The 21,568-nt window shown below is 37.9% G+C and overlaps 1 protein-coding gene across 9 annotated transcripts in view; it reads right to left on the reverse strand.

The window, feature by feature from the left end:
* The window catches only part of CTNND2 (catenin delta 2), a 680,681-nt gene that overhangs the window by 340,366 nt on the left and 318,747 nt on the right, over nt 1–21,568 (reverse strand). The gene's annotated exons all lie outside the window — the stretch shown is intronic.

Below are 21,568 nucleotides of genomic sequence, written 5' to 3' on the forward strand. Positions count from 1 at the left end.
TAGTGTACAGTTTAAGCACAGAAGCAGTAATTTCAGGATGGAAGTATTTCCTACAACTTCTCTAAAGCAATGGGTATAAAAACATTTAAACAGAATGAACTACATACTTCACTTCAGAATCAAATACAAATACTAGTAAATTTAAGAGGGGTTACATGTGTGAAGTACAAGGGGCATACAGTGAAAACCAGAACCACATGCTAGAGGATATTTCCTTTTCAGTGAGCCAGACCCCAAATTAATAAATTTGGTGCTCAAAACAAAGTCACAATAAGGCCTTGCATCTAAAAATCCTACATTTATGTAAGTATTCATAACTAGTCTCACCTAAGTTTCCAAGCCCAATATCCTTTACATCCAAACTGCTGTTCCAAACCCCTTGTCAGATTATAGGAAATTAAGAAGTGCTATTCAGTTTTTAAGTGCAGCACATCTGTCCCCTAACATCCATCCCCTCTCTTCATCAATTTAAGGGAAAGGCAGCTGGATAAGAGTACCACATGGATTAGTATCAGCGTGGAGATGAGAATTTTGACCATCATAATTTAATTATGAAGATGACGGGACAGAGTGCAGCCTCAGCAACTGTGTAGATAATGAAAAATTGTGAGAAGTGTTTGAGACACCAGAGGCTTGTGCTGCCATTCAGAAAGACCTCAACAGACTGAATAAATGGGCTGACAGATAACACATGAAGTTCAACGAGGGGTGCGCCATGCCCAGTACTTGGGGAGGTACAACCCCATGCATCAGCACAGGCTGGAGTCTAACCAGCTAGAAAGCAGCTTTGCAGAGAAGGACCTGGCGGTCCTGTTGGGTAATAAGCGGCACACAAGCCAACAGTTTGCCGTTGCAGTAAAAGGTGGCCAACAGCACCCTGGGCTGCATTAGGAAAACCATTGCCGTTGAGCCGAGGGAGGTGATGCTTCCCCTCTGCTCAGCACAGGTGAGGCCACATCTGGTGCACTGTGTCCCATTCTGGGCTCCCCAGGACATAAGACACAGAAACATACTGGAGTGAGTCCTGTGAAGGGCCACAAAGATGACAATTGCACTGGAGCCTCTGCCATGCAAGGGAAGGCTGAGAGAGCTGGGAAGCTTCAAGAAAGGCTTCAAGAAGGGAAATCTTAGGGGGATCTTATCAATGTGTATAAATACCTGAGGGGAGGGAGCATAGAAGATGGAGCCAGGCCTTTTAGTGGTAGCAAGTGAGAGGACAAGAGGCAATAAGCACAAATTAGAGTAGAAGAAAACCCACTCAAACATGAGGAAAACATCTTTTGCAGTTAGTACACTAGAACAGTTTGGTCAGAGGTTGTGGAGGCCACATCTTCTAACCACACTGGACACAACCTTGAGCAACTTGCTCTAGCTGACCCTGCTTTGAGCTGGGAAGATGCAGCAGACACCCCCAGAGGTGCCTTGCAACCTTAACCATTCAGTGATTTTACATCAGAACTCTGAAAGATGGAGCATATAGGGATGTCTAAGTGATTTGCAAACACTCGTGTTTTTTAAAGAAACAGAGATATAGTGAAAATGCTTTCTAGATTACCTGATTACCCTAAAGCAATGTTACCAAGACTAGATAAATTCTGAAACAGAATTTAAACCCAGGTATGGTGAATAATGCAAACCAAAAGAGAATCAATTAATAAAAAATCAACCTAAAAGATCATCGTCTTCAACCTTTACATGCAACTTTGCAGCCATGCGCAACACAGAGAAACTATGAAACTACACTCTGCACTTAATCACTGCAGCAACTGTACATAAGTTGAGCTTAGCTAACCAGCTTCCTATTAGGCACAAAGTGGACTTGAAAACTAAAAATTAGACATCGGCATGTGTTGTCCTTTCTGTAAATTTCACAACTTCAGCTCTCCTCCGGATGCACTGCAAGTAAAAGCTGAAGTGGAGCTGAAAGGTACTGGATTCATAGTTAAACTTATCCTAACAAGACTGTCCTTGTCTGTAGTGGTCTGACTCTCAAGCCTAGGTCTGATTCAGTTCTCAGCTCCCCAGCACATACCCCTCCACATGCAGTGAAGAAGCAGGGTTCCCCATTACTTGTTCCAACCGTCTGCAAAGTTTTTAAATTCTGCCTGTCCCATTCTCCACTCGCTGAAGGTGAAGTGCTATTTGTCCCTGCCAACATATGTATGTAGCTATATGTCATAAGGAGTTAATGTACAAAACTGCACTTGCCATTAGAATACAGGGATGTTACCAGCAGGACAGAATTCTGACTACTTCACAACTGTGTTTTGATCTAGTACTGAGGTTGCATCCAAGGAAAAAAATGTCATACAAGTTATCATTATAAAACTTTCTGAAGAATCTAACTTTGCTATAAATACAATGGTATATCTTCTTTTTAAATAATACTAATATCGTGAATAAATTACTTAATAATTATTAACCACTGATAAGTATAAAGTTTTGTATCTATATTTTATTCACTTGTTGATAAGCCACTCATCCAAATTTGTCTTATTTATGCAAAGCTACATGTTCAAAAAACCACAAATTTTCTTATTTTCCATCTTCTCTACTGTATTTTTCCACAATAAAGTCCCATGCCTGCTGCCTGCTGCCTTGCTGTTTGCTATTACAATCAGAGACCTAATTAAGGAGACTTTGTATCATTAGTTTTCAAATTAAAAATATTTGGAAGACAACATACACAATTTTTTCAGAAGACAGAAAGTGATGTTCACATTTCCAAAATAAAATCCATCCCCAAGCAAATCTTAAAAAGAACCTGAACAGCACCACAATGGCCTGGGACTTGGATTCTTCTGAGTTTCAGAAGTCAAAAGGGTGATTGCCCCATCATCTAATGGCCAGCTGGAAGAAAGGGAGATTTGATTTCAAACTAAGAAGATATCCTGAAAATAAGAAATGTTTGCAGCTTCAAAAAAAATTTGCCAGCATATATCAACTTAGCTGGATCATAAGCAAGCATCGGAAATACCATTTCTATTTTCAGAACATCATGCATTCAGGATGAAAGCTGGGTTCCTCCCACATCTAAATTGCTCAGTAAATCTTGTATTTCAAGAACAGTCTTATGATAAATGTCAATTTTGTGCTAACTGCATTCTGCAATCACTTAAATTGAGACGTGTACAAAAAACAGATAAGGAAGACTCGTTAAACTAAAGATGCACCTTGGCCAAGCAAGAAAAACATCTAAGCCGTGAGCTACAGGTACTGTTCAGCACAGACTGAGCTGGGAAAAGGTATTTTTGCACACCCTTGATATGTATCAGAAAGGAAGTATTTCATAGAAGTGGAACATTTAAACATGAAGCTATGTGATACCACAAAATAATTACAGTTAGAACTTGGGAAAAAATTAATAGACAGATGGTCTCCACTTTCCACTCCAAAAAGTTAAAAAAAACCCAAACCAACAAACTAATCTCTACACAGCAAACTATCGTTAAATTCCAGATTTTTGTGATGTATTAAAGAATAATCTGTTCAAATCAGATATACACAGAAGACAAAAATCTTGTTGAAATTTTCGGCAAACACTGATTTAAGTTAAAAAAAATCATTATCTGACACTTGTACAATTAGGTATCTTTTCGTCCATGAAAAGCATGGCACCAGCACTCCCTTCTTAGCAAAACAGTAGTTGATACTAAAGAGCATCTTTTGTATCTGAGTTATGTCAGTATAGAAAACAAAAATAATTACAACTCTGCGACAAACTTGCTTATCATTGAAAACAATCAAAAATCTCAGAACTGAGAAAATACCTACCACGATTATTCCTTTCCTAAAACTACTTGATTTTTTATAGCTATGTTCTTCTAGTGCACTCAGCAGGGCACAGGCAGATGATAGGATAAGGATCTCATTTTATTGTCTATATTTGAATCCAAATTGGAAAGGCTGCCTCCTCAGGTAGCTGGTCTGTGGATTAGAATTGAGTGGGTAGTTTATAGTTCAATTTCTTCACAGACAAAAATAATAACAATTAAAGAAAGATACCTTGTTTATCAGTCTTAGTTCAGCAGAAGGCAGGCCTGGAGATGTTCTCTGTCTCTATTAGAAGATATCCTAGAATATATTCCTGAAAATAAGCAAGCCTACCAAATAGCACCTGAATATTCAGAGCTTTTTAGTCCTTCCTGTACTCAATATCCTCTTTATAAGGTCAATATATTTCTTTTACTTCTGGATATCTGTGATGTATTAAGAAAAATCAGAGGCAATTAGAGCAAATACTATGTATGGAAATTTCCAGCTTTGCAGCTGAATCAAATAACAAAGGCTGAATCAAATAACAAAGGCTGAAATCTAAGTGAATATATAATAAGTATTGCTGGTAGAAAGGCATCTATCAGAAGTCAGGCTAAAGCTACTGAAGATGCAAATATTGAGTTCCTCTCGCTTGCAAAATATTGTGAAATCATTATGACTGTGCATGCACAGCTGTACATAAATGTTTAGTAATGATGCTGGCAATACTGCAAGAAAAAAAACAATAAGGATGGAGTAAGAGCTGCCAGAGTTAACTCAACAGAAAAAAAGGCTTTTTCTGCAGAGATCTATAGATACTGAATATACAACTGGTTATGGAATTTTTAATCTTTTTTTACAGTATCTGAAAGCATTTTACAGCATAGTCATTATAAGGAGTGCAAAGAGATTTTTGGCTAAACAATTCAAACTGTGTAGTCAGGGTGAGAATAAATTCACATAGTTTGAAGGAATTTTTTAAAATGAAAAAAATAGGGGAATTCTTTTGGATAACATTACTTACTATTCAGTGTTTCTTAACCTCAGTTTCTTAACTGCAGAAATCTGTACCATATTCATTAGATGAAACTATCACATTGTATTTGCTCCACAGAACTCACATGTCTCCTTGGCTGTCATTTCCTGGATTAAAAGATTAAGCTAAGAAATTTATATTGGAATTAAATGTTACAACAGGCAACTTTGGACACAGTACAAATCCTGAACTCCCCTATCAGCTAGAGATAACAAACTCCTAGGAGAAGTAATGAGCCAGACTCTGTGGTGGATCAAAATTTTGGAGGCAAGAAGCTAAGCTCTGCCAGTGTTCATGTTTCCTTAAAGCTAAGGAATGGTGAGATATATTATCACTCTATGTCTCATTCACAGAAGTCAGTAAATTGGCATTTAAAAGAAACTACATTCTGTTTTACAAAAGCAAAAGGCCATTTGTTGAACAGTTAACAGTAAGCACATACTGTAGGGTAGAAGTTATGTTGTTTAGATGAAAAGCCTGTTTTCTCCTGAAAAATCTTGATTATTATATCCTTTTTAAGTTACTTAATGTGAGTACCATATAACTTAATCAAGATAATCACCACTGAGTATTGCAAAGCGCTGTGATACTGTATCGTTCTTCCCTTATAAGCACATTCACCAGGAAAAATACAAGTGACCACATGTAGAGTTCCCACAAATGTGAACGTTATTCCTGTGCAAATTCTTCAATTTTCATATTGTATTTTTGCTAGAGCTACAACATTGACACTAGCATTATCCACATGCTCCCAGTTCCTTAAGTATTTTGGACTATTTCACATAAACAGAAAGAATGGCCATCCTGTCAAATCGGCAAAATCATGATCCTATTTTTTTGATAATGGAAGAAAAAATCTCATTGAAAAAGGAAAACCGAAAGGGCTTGGCTTTATTATAAATTACTGTAATAACTGTTCCTCTCAATGTCAAATACAGTATCACTTAACAGACTTGGCAAAAATATGCAAATCTTTGTATTTACTGTTTGGGGGGATGATGCACTCTATCAGCAGCCTTCCAGAGAAGTCTCTGTACCCTTTAATCTGTAGATTTTATACCGTGTGGTAATCCAAGCCATATGGCTCCTACCTGCATCTCCTCAGCTGAACTCCTGAACAGGGCTGTCAAGTGAGGAGAACCTGCTTAGATCTGTGACCCCTTCACAACTGATCCTCAAGTATAACTCAAGTCAACCAGCGAACAGTATTACAGTAGATTGTAGGAATTGCTGAACTTGCTGCTGTGTCCCTTTGTCAAGCATGGTATAGGAAGTATGGTCTCCTAACAATATGTCTCGTGGTTTAAAAAAAAAAAAAAAAAAAGAAAAAGAAAAAGGAAAGCTGGCCATCTTTCCCCTCAGAACTTCAGAACTGGATACTGTCACCAACGTTTTGAACATCATGCACTCCTGCAGGCGTATCACAAGCTATGGAAACAGGTTTGTCTTAACTGAAAAAGCAATCTTGACACTACTCGGATTTGAGTGTAAGAATCTAATACATTATACAGTCCTAACTATTAATTTGAATAATGAAAAGATTGGATTTTTTAAATGAAAACAGTAAAATTTAATACGGGAAAATCTTTATTCAATTAAGAGGTTAATTTATGCCAGGATCTTTTTAAAAGAATGGTGCATTATTTGCAATGGATAGGTATGCAACAGCTTACAAAGCTATAGCACGTGAAGGGCAGTCACAGTAATTCCAATACTGGTTCATTTGCCTGTGATCTCAAATGCTGATTACAAACCCCTGCTGTCTCAATGAATTTCAAAAACTTTCAAGGTTAATTTCTTACATGGTTTACACTTAGAAAATGTTAAGATTGAAAATTAAATTTAAACCATACAATCTAATTAGTAACTTATATTTAAGCCTGTATCCTGCTAAGACACTTAACAATTGTAAACATAATGACTGCAAGTTTAATTAGAAAATACAACTTCAACAAAAATTATATCCCAACGCATGCTCCATCCATATATACTTGGAATCTAAAATGAAGAACAAGTTATTGGTACAACTCAATACTCTTAAGCTTCTTACTGCCTCATCAGGCTTTAGACTATGTAGCGACTTTGTTCACATCACTTGTAGTCCAGCTATTAGACCATCTCTTGGTTTAAACTGCAAATGGCTTTAGCAAGTTCAGGAAGGGGGGGTGGGTTTGGGGAGTGGGGGAGAAGATACTATTCTAAGCATAAATTCTGAAATAAATCATGCCTGACTGTTAAAGGCTTATACAACAAGAGCCAAGAGAAAAAAAAAAAAAAAAAAAAGATGTCTGTGTTTCCCTCACAGTGAGAACACAGATCAAATCTAGAGAAAAGATTTTTGTAATTTTTGCTTTAGTCTACCTTATTATTCTTCCATTTGCTGAAACTATTGATGGGTCAATTACAATATTTCCTGTTTGCATTGATCAAAATAGAGCTGATCCTGAATGTCAGTCAATAAGACTTTACCAAGAACAGGTATTATCAAACTAATTTGATTGCCCTTTTAGTTCTGAAGTTGCATTTCTTAAAAATAATGGTAGATACAGTTTCCACAATGCATTTTGATTTATATTTTCAGTTAAGAGTAGGACTGGGCAGAATCAAATCACATGTAGAAAAATGGCTGACATCTTCAGTAGCAAATGGGCACAGTTTGTGGGATAGCTAACATTACTTTCATTGACGAGCTGGAACTCGGCATTATAATGACTTTATAAAGCTTGCTGATTACTGAAATTGGGAAAATTATTAGATATGAGGGGAAAGTAGAAAGACTGAGTGTGATTACTTTCCTAGGTATGTGTTTCATTACAGCCAAAAGAAAAATAATTAAGTGTTAGGGAATTCTGCTCTTTCCTGCAGAATGGAGAATGCATCTTGGAAAAACTGTGACAGAGGATTGTAGGTGTCATGGTTAAGCATCTAGCTAGTTGAGAGTGTTGTGCCGTGGCAGAAAGAAATAATATAAAATCCCTGGATGTAAAAGGAGAATAAAAAATACTGGAGAAAATTCTGTTTTGTTAGAAGACTTTCAGAAATATTCCTGATACTTAAATATTGCTTAGAGAGATGAAATTCAGAAGGGGTCATAGAAAGAACTGAAGAAGCAGGTGAAGAATAATACAAATTAAACTGATGAAAATGACTCTGTATGACTTGAATGATTAAAATACTTAGTTTTATCAGTTAATCAAGAAGATTGAGAGGTTGTCTGATTACAATATATATGAAACTATTTCTCCAGTCAAGGCACTAGGGTTTTTGTCTAGCACAGGAAGCCTAACAGGAGAGCATTACAATAGCAAACTCTTCCTTTGAAAATCTGACATAAATATTCATGAAGGTTGCTAACCACTAGAGCTACAAACTACCAAGGTCACTAACAGACTCTCCATCCGTTAATGCCTATAAATCAAGAGTTTGCATTTCTCTGAAAATTATGTTGAGGTAAACATGTTACCCAAATACATATAGGCTGACTGAAATTAAATTACTTAAGGTAAGTGAGAGGTCAGCTCTGTACACTTAAAGGGCCATTTCTGTCCATGAAACTTTTAGAGGCTGCACTCAAGTATCTGCACATCAGAGAAAACAGAGTCTATCCGTGCACAGAATTTAGTGATTATGCTGAAAACCAGAAAACCAAAGGCAAAGGTCAGATACAACTTTCGCCACTGATACACAGCAAGTAGGTTCTTAAACTTCAGTAAGTAGATTCTTAAACTTAAGCCTAGACTTCACATTCGAGTTCTCTGCTGTATCTCCTCCACCCCACCAGAATTCTGCCCCATTTGAAAATCCAGCAGCCTAGGAGTCTTTGGGACTGACTAATTGCATAAGAAAGGGAATTAGTTTGTGCAGCACAGTGCCCAAGTACTGCGCGAATGCCCAGTCAAGCTAGACCTAGTTTATAAAAAGGTCATTTTCTGCTCTATAAAGTATCAAAGTAATATGAGAATGGATGAAGGAGGAGGGAAGAGGTGAGATAGAAAAAGGGGCACCATTAAGTGGCTTTTCTTATCTCACATAGAGTTTCTCCCAGCTCTCATTAATAACCTTTTCTCTAACCATCAGAGAATGCTTTCAGTTTTATTCAGTGACCACAACAGAGTAGAAGTCATGTAACTTTCACAGCCCTCACACAAATACGGCAGATACCTGAGCTGACAAGATAATCTGAAAATTAGAACCTTTGCAAACAGTTTGTCCTATGCCTCTGCAAAGAGTCTTACACAAACATTTTTAAAGGACTAAAGTGCAACAATGCATATGTTGGAATCATTTAAGTCTTGTATGTATTTGCGTAAGAGGTTTAGACTATTTACATCAAGTTTTCTTAATTCTCAGCTAGAAACAGAATGAATTAATCTTCTTAGCTGCCATACAAAATTATGAATTAATGGGAAATCAGGAAATAACGAGCAAATAATGTGCTAAAATTCATAGCTGCAGATTGTCTATTCTGTATTTCTAATTTCACTTAAAGCATTATTACAATCACAAACACCTACGTATGCTCTTCCATGTAGCTCATGAAATTGGCTGGATGATTACAAAGACTTAAAGATGAAGTGCACTACAACGGATTATTCTAACACTTGATTGGTTTCAGATAGCTGCAGGGCTTTGACAGCTGATACTTGGCAGATGTGCTTCCATTTTAATACTGTTTGTCTCCAAGTGATCTACTTCAAGGCATTTGGTCTTTTATTTGGAATGTGTGATTGTCTTCTGTAGGATCAGGCTAACCATATGTAACCACTAGACCGAATGCACTGAACTAGAACTGTTAACTGTACAAAAACCGTAGACTTAGCTTGTAAAACCTTAAAAACAGTATTCATAAGGATAATTGATCTGATGACATCTGGCTTGATTGCTAAGGCTTAATATTTTACAGGCTCTGATTTTCTTTTTCATTCTAGAGAATTGTACTGTCACATGAGCATTCTTCTCTGTGATGTTCTTTCTGTGACAGGAACTACTAACTTTCTGGTTTGCTCTCTTCTTTTAGAAAACCCTAGGGGGAGAAGAAAATTACCACTCCTCCTCATAATCCTTATACTCGCTCTGGATCTGCTCTCTTGAGCAACTAAAATGTCTTGGTTAATTTATTCTTTCAGCTCATGCAAAGCCAGGTATACTTGTGGGTAATGGGCACAGCTCTATGCTGTCCTGGACTTGAGTAAAAGATGTGTTTCTCTTAAGTGAAAATTACCTTTCTTTTTCCAAGGGTAATGTAGAGGGTTTGTGTGGCAAAGTTTTGGAAGTGAGGTGGCCAAAGGGGTGGCTTCTGTGAGAAGCCGCTAGAAGCTTCCCCTATGTCCGACAGAGCCAATGCCAGCCAGCTCCAAGACTGACCCGCCGCTGGCCGAGTCTGAGTCCATCAGTGATGGTGGTAGAGCCTCTGGGATAATGCATTTAAGAAGAGGGAAAAAAAAAATAAATATCTGTTCAACAGCAACTGCAGCCAGAGAGAGGAGTGAGAGTACGTGACAGCAACAGCCCTGCAGACACCCAGGTCAGAGCAGAAGGAGGGCAGGAGGGGCTCCAGGCACCGGAGCCGAGATCCCCCTGCAGCCCGTGGTGAAGCCCACGGTGAGGCAGGCTGTGCCCCTGCAGTCCGTGAAGGTCCACGGTGGAGCAGATATCCACCTGCAGCCCATGGAGGACCCCACACCAGGGCCAAAGGGATGCAGCCAAAGAAGGCTGTGACCCCGTGGGATGCCCACGCTGGAGCAGGCTCCTGGCAGAATCTGTGACCCAGTGGAAGGCCTGCACTGGAGCAGTTCATGAAGAACTACAGCCTGTGGGAAGGACTCATGTTGGAGAAGTTCAAAGAGGACTGCTTCCCGTGGGAGGGACCCTACTTTGCAGCAAGGGAAGAGTGTGAGGAGTCTGCCCCAGGGGAGGAAGGGGACACAGAGACAACGTGTGATGAACTGACCGCAAGCCCCACTCCACATCCCTCTGTGCCAGCCGGTGGCAGGAGGTTGAGAAGTCAGCTGTAAAGTTAAGCCTGGAAGAAGAGAGGAGTGAGGGGAAGGTGTTTTTAAGATTTGTTTTTATTTCTCTTATCCTACTCTGATTTGATTGATAATAAATTAAACTAATTTCCCTGAGTCAAGCCTGTTTTGTGCCCATGGCGGTAACTGGTGAGTGATCTTCCTGTCCTTACTTTGTACCAGGAGCCTTACATTGTATTTTCTCTCCCCTGCCCAGCTGAGGAGGTGAGTGATAAAGCAGCTTTAGCTCACCACAGCCACAAGTGTCACTTGGAGAATACTCTCAAAAGAGAAGTACTCGAGTCTGACATTTGTGTCTTGCCACCAGCAGACCAGCAGTGATAGGTAAGACAGATCACACCCACAGGTCCACGGCTGATGATTAAAAGAAAAAATACAAACCTTTTGAGCAGAAAACTGTTACTTTTCAAAAAGTCAACTTTTGATAGATTAAAAGTGGTTAAAATCCTAACAACTATTTTAGGATATGAATATGTTGCAGAGGAGAACTAAAACCAATTCTGTAAGAGGCACCATCCCGAGATGAGAAGACTCCCTTTACTTGGAGGCCCCCTGGATGGAGGCTAGAAACTTCCACCTGACTGTGCCACACTTGCTGAACAACCCTCAGAGGGGCGGTAACTTCTAACAATTATGCAGATGGCATTCTCATCTTCCAACAAAAAAGATGCCCTGTTTTCTTTTACCTAGGATAAGAGCAATGACAATTAAGACATCTTTAGATTTATATTAATATATTTGTTTACCCCCCAAAAATGTCACTTTCAGCAAACATGGGGTTGGCCATAAGGGGTGTGTGTGTGTGTGTGTGTGGAGAAAGCTTTACATTTTAAATGGTGATGTCTCAGTCCTTGAAACCACAGTACAGAAACAGTCCTGGAAGCACACAGATGGGAATACAGGTACCTCCACAGCTGTCAGAATAACATTCCGCGACCTCTTTCCACTCTAATGAATCTTGCATTCTTTTTACAGCAGAACACCCGTCACAGGAAGTATAAAAATAAATCTCAGCAAAAATAATTTGTATTTCTGGTCATTAGAAAACTTTCCTAGCAGACTGGGCAAATGAATTTAACTTGGCCCTCATACATTTTCTTTACCTCAAGCACCGAGCACCTTTGCTGGTGGCCTTTTGGAGATGGGTGGAAGATATCTGGTATATTTTTTGATATACAGGAAAATATTTAGGCCAGCACGCCTCAGGCAGACAGAACTGACCTCCTGAATCTTGCAGTGATAGACTTAAATGTGACTAGATGTGTACAGCTGTGTTTTAATATGGTGTGAATTCAGGTGATGCCCCATTCAGTATGCTGACTGTTTCAGATCACACTGAGAAGCTCTTAACTTCGTGTGGTCGAGCTCACAGCCATAGTAAATTAAAGGCAAGCTACGTCCATAGTAACCAGCACTTAAACTCTTTGGGACTCAGCGCACTCAAGAAAAACTCCAGGCATAACCAAGGACAGTCAGCAGATGTCTGAGAGAGGTATCTATGCATCTATCTGTTCAAACCGCAAATGCCAGAGATGAGCTTACAGAACATTACATACACAAAATTAAAGGTATCAACATGAACATGAGTTGCAATCAAATGTAAACTCACTAAAAGCTCTGAATCTTTCCATGGTTGTCAAAAAGATAGGTTATCATTATTATGGCCTTAAAAACACTTGGCTACATGGCTTCCGTATAGCAACTTATCGCGAGTTGGACTTACACTATTTTTGTGGAGTCCGAGAATTACAAAGAATCTATTTTAATATCCTTCAAATATTTCACGACAGCTCTTGAAGACAAAACGCCATTTTTTCTGAGCTAAAATTCCATTCATCACCAAAGATTTTATCAAAGCTGTAGGATTTGACCCTCGGCTAATAGATGTCAGGAGAGATATGTGCACAAATTTTCAACACAGGAAAACAAGTCAGGTAAAGTCCATGACAGCTAGGCAGAACTAAATAAACAGATCATCCCTTAGAGGTATTTCGAGAAGCAAAATGGAAAAAACCGAAAACTTATTTTGCTTTATACGACAAGTTATTCAACAATACGTTTACCTTCATGACCACTATACAATCATAACCCATATATTTTGTCTCAATCCTGTGTGTTCTACTCTGTGACACTGGTTCTTGCATCAACTGTTTATTGTTTTTAGCTTCTATGTGAATGCAGTGTTTAGACCTAAGAAGACGACCAGCCATCTGATTTATGTTAAAGGAAAATTCAGTGAGAGCCAGTACATTTGCCTTGATTATTCCAAAACAGTATTTTAGTATTATTCTATATATTTTGGATAACACATTCCTTTTCTATCTAAAATTCCTTTAGAGGTGGACCCTATACCCTTGATTTTCTACTGTAGTAGCAATGTTACTTTAGATTTAAAACCTTAGAAACTTTGGCAATCATAAGACTAAAAATCTTTTTTCTTTCTAAAGCATACATGCATAAATAAGATGCACTGGGATTTTAGCCTTCAGTACACAAATATCCAAAGGTCCTGCACTTTAAATACAGGATTAAAAAGTGCTCTGAACTTTCAATGCAGTTGTGATTACAGATGGTTGAATGTATATAATGAATGTTTGATTCCTCTTTATTGCTTTATACTATGCATTCACTTGGTACTTAAATTATATTATTTCTGCAAAAAGATGCTTCATCATATTACCACAATCTGAAGTAATACAAACCTTAAAACAATTACTAATGCTGTTGTTACTTCTATATTTGTGATAAAAATTAAAAGTTGCTAAATAAGTGTTCTCTTAGATAAGCAAGTAGGAGAGTTAAGATTATGAACCAGTGCTTACCTAGATAAGTATTAAAATTAACTTATGCTAAGACTCAGTTGCTCTGGCTAAAGATAGCATTTTTTAAAATGAGAGAAGAAAAAATACATTATAATCTATCGGTAACTTCCAAGTGACTTGGCAGAGGAAATGTTTGGGCTTTTTTTTTGTTTTGGTAATGAGAAACAATACCCAGCTGTGGGTGATTTTTAACTGCAGATGATGACAACTCACTTCAAAGGATCCACTTTATGATTTTTTGTATGTATGTTCTGGTGGGGGGTAAATTTGACCTATGACTTAAAGAGTAAAAATACTCAAAAGCATATTATACCCTCTATCTCCAAGACGACCTTGAGATTTTCTTTCCCACAAACTTTCTTACAGTCCTCCCTATCTCGAAAACTTTAGATCTCAGTCGTAGCCCAATGTTCATAATTCATTTAAAACTTCTGTACCAAATCTTTCCAGAATTAAGACCACAAAAACAACGTAGTCATTTTACTAGTTTTCTTTGTATTTAAACACTCTAATTTTTATGGGATGTAATTGTACTGTCTTCCTTCTCAGCAATTTAAAAAGATGACTGATGTAAGAGAATGGTCTGATACAGTACTGTACATAGAAGATGGGACTTCTTACATCCTTTTCAACGCCTGAAAAATGCAACTTCCTACACAATAAAATAATAAGAAAATATTTTAAGTGATTTTTAAGTTAAAATTAAGTTATTATAGTGCATTGAGAAACAAGTATTTTTTGTCCAATAATTTCTGGGGTTTTAGATACAGCTTTATTTATAGCACCATGGAGCAGTATTGTTGAAACCGGATTGCATTAATATTCAAATAACGCTGCCTTGATTCACCTCAGTAAATGGGTTCTCATCTTACCACACTACAAAAGAGAAGGAGGTAAAAAAAAACCAAAACACCAAACACCAAAATGTCTCTAACTATTAGTGTTCTCAGAAAGAAAGACCACAGGAAGTTTTATTGGTATTTATCAGCAAGGCTTTTGTTCCTGTCCTTCTAACAGGACACTAGCCTAGCATTTTTGTATCTTCTCTGAAAGTCATTGTTCCCCTCAAAATACTTTGAGCGTTTATTCAGTCATCACCTGCTGTTCTTGGACTTAAGAAGTAGAAAATAAGACCTGATAGGGCATCTTTTTGGCTCTAATGGGATAACATCCAGGCACAGCAGATCTACATCTCTAGTTTCTTGGCTTATTTGAAGACATTTCCTTGAATAGGTGACAACTGTACCTAAAGCCTAGTACAACATTTGTATTAGAGAAGCAAAGTAACTTCTAACCAGAAAAACATTTGGCAGCATAGATTTTGTAATGTTTGCTATGCTATGGTCTTTTCTACTAACAGAAGGGACATCTACAGGCATAAACATGAATACGCAGTGTTCAGTCTTAACCACTTTGATTCTTTCTGGAATGCAGATTCCTATCCCAGATGTAAAAATACTAGTACTTGTAAAAGGCAAAATTAGGAACCATAAACAGTTTCCTATATACATTTTACTGACATATGTCAATGCTTACCTCAGGAAGTGAAAGAATGCCATTTACTTCAGCAAAGCAGTGTTGGCAAACCTTAAAACAGTAAGTTCTGGTGTTGTAGTGTAACCGTTTTCCCCCTTCTTCTTTTCCAAACTATTACCTATTCTCACAGATAATTAGCCTGACAGCTCTATCACAGTATTAATATGAGTTGCAGCCTGGGAAATAATAGTAAGGAAAAGAACACAAGCTGAGAATGCAACAAACCCGCAAGAAGCATGGCTTAGAGAGTAACTGTTGGAAGCATATGTATGAAACATGAGGCCACAGGCGCTAGCTTACAGTCAGTGAAATTCAGCTCACATTTAAGCTCCAGACAAGATGACATCAATTTGAAACACATGTTCATAATTGCAGAGGGAGGGGAAAAAAAGAGCAATGGGGTTCTACAGCTTTTTTAAGCCATTATTGAGATTAAGACTGTATTCTGCTACTTAATACTCCTGCTAACTGTACAGCCAAGCTGGAAGAGTATTGGGTAGAAGAAGAAAATGATTTGTGGAGATATCTTACTGTTATTATGTACAAAATGATGTACCTGGCTAAGTAAAATGTACCACCTAAGTATGGATGGAAAGCAGAAGTATTTCAAGAAGCTTAAGAAATCATTTCCAAAGTGAGGGAATATGCCATGCAATCATTTATTAGGGTGAGAGACATGAAGATTCATACCGAAGACCAGCAGATCAGCTTTCATGACCACTTTGACCTAAACCTCATCCTCCAAACCATTCAGATTCTACTGCAATGTCTATTTTTCTACATTCAAGAAAGGCATGCTTTGAGAGGAGACGTAATTTATTAGAACAGCCATTCCAGATGGCACACAAGCCCCTTTTTTGAATCTGACACAACCACCACCCCTTCTTATTCACAAACATTTTATGTTCCTGGTCACACTCCCAGTAAATGAATGTTAAAATTGCCAAGAGAATTTCAGCTGCTGACTGGGTGACAGACAGAACTTTCAGATCAGAATGTAAGTATACTAGAGATCTTAGATGGTCTTCACATTATTTGACATTTCAGCCCTTAGAACTGGACTTAAATAGTAAAATCCTAAGGAAAATAATTCAAGGAAAGATCTCCAATCTTCCATTAGCTCTTTTAGATTGAAAATAAAACTGTTTAAAGCAAATGCAGATTATGAATGCGGGAGTTTCCATGCTAATTGATTTGGAAGAGGTATTAATGCTAGTCAGCAAATCAAGTTTTAAAACTATGTCACACTTGGATATGTAAAAGCCAGTGAAAAAACCCAAGAACTTACTGCAAATCATTCAAGCCCCAGAACTAATTCTGAAGTAGGTTGAGGATGAAATGCATTAATCTTCAGGGAAGCTAGAGGGGGTAAATGCACTCCACTTGTTTACTGAAATAAGAATACTTGTCTGTAATTTTCTGACACAGTAACATTTTATTTTGGGAACTAAGGGCATCACTAACCATGATTAAAATCACAGATCATCAATGATTGATACATCACTGATCATGACTGCAACTATTATAAACTGTGATATATTTGCTAAAAGGGAAAAAGTATGAATAGCAAGTCCATGTATGATTCTTTCACCTATGGCAAATAACTTACAGAATAAAAAGAGGAGGAGCATTTGTTGCTCAGTTTACAAACAGGTTTGAGACATTGAAATACAATACTCTGAGGAAGTGACTAGTAATCATAACAGGTCATCTGGTAAACAATTCTACTACTAAATGGATTGAGGTTAATTACTTCACTCAAATCAACACATTATATTACTTGTATCAGTAACTATTACAATCAGTAGGATTTCCCACATATACCACTCCTTTAAAAGAGTTGCTTTAAAATGTTTCTTTCACTGTTTGCATATAAATTACATTAAGGAAAGAACATCTCTTTTCACTGTATAACAATTTGCAGATATTGAAACTTGCAGGATAGACTAATAGTTTTATTGCAGAGGCAATGGTACTGATTTTCTGAATTCTCATTAATTATTTCAGTTCTTACAGTTTTCTCTCAATGATTTTAAAGCATTTCTATGCATCTCTCCCCTTTCTGTAAACCTATTGTTTCCTCTATCTTCATTTTACATAAATTTCTTGCTAAAAAAATAATAAATTTGATTTTTTAATTTTTTTATATTTAAAAATATTTAGATTTATAAATAAATCTAATATATTAGATTTATTTATTTTTTTATATTTTACCAACCTTTTAACCCTAGGACTAATCAGCCTTTTGGGTAACACTCACACCTGTGGCCAGATACAGATGAACTTTCCCTAGTAAAGGTAAATTGGATTATGGATTACCCAATCTCATTTGGGAGAAACCCATTTTATTTCCACAGTGAAGAGATAAAGAACGCCTCCCTGAACCCCACTCCTACAGTTCAATCACATCAAATCAAAAAGTGGAAATCACACCATCAGAAAATTAAGTCACCTAAAGCAATATGGGGTCAATAAGTAGCTTCCTTTTGAGACACTAAAACCAGCTATGCGAGGTTTGCTTGATTTTGTTTTCCCATTCTGTCCTTTTTTTCAGAGCAGCAAGAAAACCGAAACTGTGCAGTGAGACAAGCAGCATTACATCTTGTAACTTCACACTAGTACATGCACCAGCAAGGCAGGGCGTTTGGTCAGATGGCCTAAGGATGCTCTCTGAGAAAAGTGTGGTTACAGGCCGCAGCCTTCCAAGTTTTGGGAAAATATGCAGAGGCCTTCACATCCAGCTAAGGCCTCACACCTTTGACCAGCCAATTCCCTAGGTGGGTGGTAGCATTTCGGTATTCATCTTCAGTCTGCCCTAGACATGGCTTACATCTTTACATGGACATACAATATGTATTACAAATAAATCAGCAGCCTATCAGTTAGTCCTGTAAAACTCTTCATTTCTGCCTTGGGTTGCACGTCCATTCCAAGCTCTCCCCTCAGAACTTTCCTGTTATGCAAACCACAAATATAAATTACTGAACCAACACAACTTTATGCAGATCAGCATTTCCCGCATCCCTCAGTGAAGCCTGAAGATGAATGCAATGCAGGAGAACCCCTGGCAGCTGTTTTCTCACTTTGAAGGTAAAGTAAGGAGAAAAAATAGCTTAGGAGTTTCAGATTAAAAGATAATGGTGTATTTGCAGAATTGGTTGCTTGTGGATGAACTTCTTACACAGTGGTCGACATTTTTTTTCTTACAGTAAGGAGATCAATTATATGAGATTGTTAAAAATCACCCACAGCTGGGTATTGTTTCTCATTACCAAAGCATATGCAATGGCTAGAGATATATGAACATCTCTTTTATATTATACAACTGAGATCTACATAACTTGATGCTGACTGCTACATATTAGTAAGATATGTGCATGTAAGTGTGTAACTTTGTGGTTTCAAGGCCTATGATGATATTCTGCAAGTCACATTCAGTGACAAATATGCCAGGAAAACACAGGTAGATACAAGAACCTACATTGAATTGATTTTTCTCCTTGCTAAGGCTTCATAGCTGAATCAGAGTAAATGTAAGACATCACACCCCACACGTTTAGTTCCAAGCTATTGAGACAAAGCTTTTTGTAAGGTAGGAAGAAGTAGACAGAACTACATAAAAGCTTTAATGTGGTGGAGATGTGCTTCCTCCTGTTAACTTTCCCCTTTCCTCACAAAAGTGTATGGAACAAACTGTAATAGTTTCATGGTTTTTCTTGGTGAAACCTGCAGAATCTGAACAAGGTATGCAAATGAGACTGCTAATAAACAAGTTAACTGTTTATTTAGCTTGCTGTTTATTTAGACACCCAAGTAATGGACCCGTGAGCTTATAAGAATGGGTCAGAATGTTAAGGATCTGTAGGAATTGCTTTGTCAGCATCTTCCTTTCCTGAAATAATTTTTTTATAACTAATAGAGACTCTGGCATAGTCATGCAGAAATCCTAGCCTGCAACTTGCCATGCCTGTGCCAGAATCCTGCTCTGTTTCAAGGAACTGAGAACTGAATCCTGTGTTAGGATCCAGATTGCCCGCTTCTAAGGTCAGACCTTACAGCTGTAGTGAGCAACAGCAACATTTATTGAAGTATCGCTAATGGTGAATCCAAGAAACTGTGCACCCAACCAACTTTACCCACTTCAAGATCAAGAAAAAAGCAGGTGTAAGACCAGGGCCCTAAATGGGTCTTTCTTGATGTAAGATATTGGCCCCTGAACCCAGCGTACATCAGCTCAGTACTAGAGGCCTCGACTTTCTTTCATGAAGTCAGTGACAAAATTTACCAAAATACACAACAGTCTATCTAAAGATAATCATAGCACGCCTTTTTCTTTTGTATTCTTTAAGACTTTGTGACTTCTGTGTTTTTCTCTCAATTCCTTCCCTTTAATCATGGAAGCTATTTAACTTAGTTAAATGGAGTTTGTGATTACAAATTAGCAGTATCTGATAGTATAGCATAGTTATTTGCTATGCAATTCAAACGTTAAGTTTTTATGGGACATCACTGAAGAAAGTGTACATATACCAGCAAACAAAATGATACACATTTATTGACTCAAATATATACTTCTGTACTTCATATCATATATTATTTTCACTTCATAGTCTTAGTATAATTTACATTTAAATTCTTAACCTTGTCCTGCAAAAAGCCCTAGAGCTGCAGAAGAGAGGATGCTGACTTGTTCCAACTAAAGCAACAAATTAAATTGACTAAAAGCAAAAGGTACACTCCAGGAGTAAAAAGCTGCCTGCAAGAAAAGTGAAGATCATATATTTAGGGCTCTTTTTATTCACTCACTGAGACTGGACTACTAAGATTTACGTTTTGTAAATGAATTGCACCACAACTATTCAAGTTTCTGGGTAAGTAGCTCTAAAGAGTTTAAATAACTGATGAAATCTTTCCAACTTATAATTGCTCCTCATAAAGGTGACATACTTTTTTCTGAACTTGCAGTGAGGGAATATGAACCAGAAATTACACTGATTATGTAGAAGACATTTGAGAACTTGACTTTTATTAAAAAAAAAAAAAAAAAAAGTGTGCACTATGGTTGATTTAACACATAAGTTTATGTTTAAAGATGTTAGTACGTTTTTTATATTTTTATTTATTTGTTTATTTATTTTTAGGCGATGCCTGGCCAAAAATGGCAAAGAGTGCCCGAGACACAGAAGGAAAGTGTAGCAATTCCACACGCATCTATTAAGCTTTTTCCTCTCAAATGGCATAGTCCTGAAGGAGTGAAGAACACAGCACAACTGGATTAATAAAATTTTAGTGTCTTACATTTAAATAACTTACACTGAATTTACGTATGGGATAAATGTATTTTCTGCTAATTTCAGCATTAGTTTATGTTGAAGTTTCTTTAGTCTAATGACATTTGAAAGCAGTAAGTTTTTTTCTTAGAGAAATTTGAAGCGGGAAAGGGATAAAACCAGGCTTGCTATAGGTAAGCCTGTTTGAAGGATGGTATGCTAGTGAGATCCTTCAGACTGCCATTTCAGTGGAGGTGGGGGATGGAGATCCATGCAGCAGCAAAGACACCAGAGTTACTGAAGTGTTAAGAAACCACAGAAGTGCCTGAGAATGGTCATTTAGGAATTAGGGCTTATGTCCCCAAAAAGCTGGCAGGCTCAACAGCCCAACTGAAGAGCACCAATGTACACAGGATGGGCAACGAACCGGAGGAAGCCACTGTGCAGTAGGAAAGTTGTGAGGTAGTTGCCATCATGGAAACATGGTGGGATGACTCACACAACTGCAGGGCTGCAATGGATGGCTGTAAACTCTGCAGAGGGATAGGCAAGGAAGGAAAAGCAGTGGGGTAGCTCTGTATGTTAGGTAATCTTTTGCTTGTCTAGAGCTTAATGGTGGTGATGATAGGGTTGAGTGTTTATAGGTAAGTATGCGGGAAAAGACCAACAAGGTAGATACCATACTGGGAATCTATTACAGACCACCCCACCAGGATGAAGAGGCAGGCGAAGTATTCTGTAAGTGGCTGGGAGAAGTCTCACAGTCACTAGCCCTTTTTCTCATGGGGGACTTCAACCAACCAGCTGTCTGCTGGAAATACAATAAAGCAGCGAGGAAAAAGCTTGGGAGGTTCCCGGGGTGTGTGGAAGGTAATTTCCTGACACAGCTGGTCAGTGAGCCAGCCAGGGAAGGCACCTACTGGACCTGTTGTTTGTGAACAGAGAAGGACTAGTGAGTGATGTGATGCTTGGAGGCTGCCAAGGTGATCACGAAATGATACCAGTTTTCAGTTCTTGGAGAGGTAAGGAGGGGGGTCAGCAGAAGTGTTACCTTGGACATCCAGAGGGCTGACTTTGTCCTGTTAAGGAGACTAGCTGACAGAGTTCCTTGTCAGACAG

The sequence above is a fragment of the Falco cherrug genome, chromosome 3, assembly GCF_023634085.1.
Source record: "Falco cherrug isolate bFalChe1 chromosome 3, bFalChe1.pri, whole genome shotgun sequence".
Classification (NCBI taxonomy): Eukaryota; Metazoa; Chordata; class Aves; order Falconiformes; family Falconidae; genus Falco; species Falco cherrug.